Below are 3541 nucleotides of genomic sequence, written 5' to 3' on the forward strand. Positions count from 1 at the left end.
CCCTTTGCCGCAGTATAATAGGCCCCTAAACTGGCTTCCTTATCTCTTCCTCAGGGACTTCTGATCAACAACTGCTGATTTTACTGTTTAAGTATTACAGAGGTTACGGATTCAGTTTATTGCATTATACATTTGTGCTATACCTACATAAGCTAGTGTTACACACATAGGCAATTATACAGACCCTCCTGATACTGATAAGTTCACTACCTTCAGCATAAATCTGACCATCTATTTGCAACTTTTACAGTTTATCCCTTACAGGGGTGTCACAGTTGTGTGAGGCGGACTGGTTGGGCTGGGTGCTCTTTGCCTTTCCGCCTTAGTCCATGGGTTTATATGTAACCTTCAGGACTGCTGACCGAGGGCCGTGTGGCTCTTGGTCGGCCGGCGTGGACACGATGGGCCGAAATGGCCTCCTTCTGCGCTGTAAATTTCTATGTTTCTCTGTTTGACCATCAGAGGAACTATCTACTGGTGGACATACTGGTCACCATCCACACTGAGACTGAGAGATAGTCATCCAGAAGGCTCAACTGATGAAGATATGTCTCCAGTTGAACATTCTTGATGTCTATCACTCGGCCAGTAATGTTGCCACAGTTCTCCTTTGTCGCAGGATCTGAACGAGAGATGGTGGTCTTGGGGCACAGTGTCCTCCAGGCATTTGGGCCACAGCCATCAGGCTCTTCAGGTAATGCTGTGACATTCAGGAGGAATGGGCTTCAAGGCCAGTAGTCATGGATGTGTTCACTTGTCATTTCAGCAGGCTCGGAGTGTGAATGGTATAATAGGACATTGTAAACTTTCAGACCCGGTGTGGGGTAAGTCAGCATGTCTATGGGTGATAATGACGAGGAAAGTCATGGGCTGCAGGAGGATCTCAATCTACTGGTCAGGTGGGCAGAACAGTGGCAAATGGAATTTAATTCAGAGAAGTGTGAGGTGATGCACTTTGGGAGGGCTAATAAGGAAAGGGTAAACACATTAAGCGGTAGGTCACTTAATAGTGTAGATGAACAAAGGGACCTTGGAGTGCTTGTCCACAGATCCCTGAAAGTGGCAGGCCAGGTGGATAAGGTGGTTAAGAAGGCATGCGGACTGCTTGCCTTTATTGGCCGAGGCGTAGAATAGAAGAGCAGGGAGGTTATGCTTAAATTGAATGGAGAATCTTAGTAATGAGGACAGATTGTTCTCATTGGATCAGAGGAGATTGAGAGGAGACCTCATCGAGGTGTACAATATAATGCGGGGCCTGGACATATTGGATAGTAAGGGTCTATTTCCATTGGTGAAGGGGCCTATTACGAGGGGGCATAGTTTTAATGTGGTTGGTGGAAGGTTTAGAGGGGATTTGAGGGGGGCTTCTTTACACAGAGGGTTGTGGGCATCTGGAATTCGCTGCCTGGAAGAGTGGTGGATGCAGAAACCCTCACCACTTTTAAGAGATGGTTGGATGGGCACTTAAAGTGCAGTAACCTGCAGGGTTACGGACCGAGAGCTGGTAATTGGGATTAGACTGGATGACCTTTTGTTGGACGGAGCAGATATAATGGTAAGTACTGCAGGGAATAGAATACGGCCAGGGTGATCTCCTGGACTAGTGTCGATCGCCCGGATGGGTCGGAGAGGAATTTTCCCAGATTTTTTCTCCCTAAATTGGCCTGGGTTTTTATCTGGTTTTGCCTCTCCCAGGAGATCACATGACTCCGGTTGCGGTGGAGTTTAGATATTTTCAGTATTAGGGGTGTTGGGGTAAAAGGGGCCTCTCTCCCTCGGGGTGGACTAACTGATATAGTTAATCCACACCTCGTCCAGCTCCCACTGTATAACCACCACGGAAGTTAACAAACAAAACCTCAGGTTTACCGGTTTTATTACCAGCAATGCACGGGAAGGTTCAGCCTAAAACCTCGGAAGTACAAGAGGTTTCAAGTACAATTTATACAGGTTTTGGAGAGGAGCACACTCCTACAAAATCCTCGCTGGGTCTAATTCTATCAGTGAAGTTACATTGATGTGTCGACTGTTATCAAACTGTCTCTGAGTGGTATATACAAGTGCCCACTGTAACGGGTGGTTTTCAGGGGGTCAGCTTTCCCTTCTGACCTTATATGAGCGGTTCCGAATCGCTCCCACACCCTTGGTTCTAGACACTGCAATTATGAAGCGATTGTGACAGACTTGGACAGACAATCGGTTTCAAGGTCGGAAGCAGGTATGGCTTTATTGTGTTTAAAAAGAAGTAAAAGGCAGACCTTTAATAACACACACACAGACCAATACACACTGAGGGGTACAACACATTGAATAAAATGTCAAATTACAGCTTGTGGGGAAAGGAATACAGCTTAAACTCTAAATGGGGTAAAGAGGAGAATGCAGTTACATTTACACAAGTTATCCCAGCCTCCCTCCTCCCAATTCCCCTAACTAACTAAGTTATAGCTCTGTGGGTTCAGGGGCCATGCTCACCAATCCCTTTAGACAGTTGCCGGTGAATCACGGTTTCGGGGTTCACTGCACTTGGCCTTCTAGGCGAGCCGTACCCCGGTCGGAGGAGAGGACTTCGGACTGCCTAGTCTTCGGTTGGGGTGTGTCCGTTGATGCGCTAAGTTGCGTTTTGGATGTATGAGGTAAGTACCCACTTTCTTTGGTTAGGAATAGTTTTAGTTAGTCCCGTTTGGTAATTTCTCACCCGTTGGCCGTTCAGATTGTAGAGTGGAAATAAATGTCGATTCTTCGGTTTTTGCTGAGTTGGTTTTGGTTGGTCGTTTCGCTGGTTGTGGTGGCCTGGGTTTGTCAATTTGGTTTCTAACAACCTTCCATTTCGTGGGCCTCGTGCTCAGTCGGTCCTTGACGATTTCTTGTAGGTTCCTTCACGACTTCATTTCTTCACTCCGACTGCTTGTGTCTTTCTGTGTTCTGTTCGCGTCTGTGTTCTGTTCGAGTCTTTCCTTGTAAAACTGGGGGATAGATATATCCCCCAATAAAAGGCTCAGTTATCCCCCATCAAATCTCTTGGGCTCTGTTTAAACTGTTCTGACCATTGATTTTCCAATGTCTCCTTTGTCAGCAGTAACTCGATTAGGGTGTGAGAATGTGCTCTCACTGGGTTTGCATTGTTTTAGGATTGTCCAGTTTCTGACCATGATTTCCATTGTGCTTGATTGGGTAATTCGATTATCTCTGAGAGGGTGAATAGCCTGGGGTCCTTAATACACGAATTTGCTTCAGTGGTTGGCCCCACCTCCTGTATTTGGTCACTCTTTTTCGCAGCCAAAATGTTGTAGAATCTTAAAATTGATATGCTACTTCCCATAGATGTTATGGGGATCTCAAGCTTCTGTAATTTAGGTCCATTTTGAATTCCCTTTCCTATGAGTCCAAACACTGGGGGGGGGTCTCCATGAATGCGTCCCCTTTTATCCCCCTCAGGCTTCATCTGCCCCTTTAAACTCATTTTAAAAGCCCAGAAAGGGATTCTTCTCCTCTGCAGGGGAAAGGTACATGGAATCTTTGCCAGATATTGGTAAATTCT

The sequence above is a fragment of the Pristiophorus japonicus genome, unplaced genomic scaffold (assembly GCF_044704955.1).
Source record: "Pristiophorus japonicus isolate sPriJap1 unplaced genomic scaffold, sPriJap1.hap1 HAP1_SCAFFOLD_446, whole genome shotgun sequence".
NCBI lineage: Eukaryota > Metazoa > Chordata > Chondrichthyes > Pristiophoridae > Pristiophorus > Pristiophorus japonicus.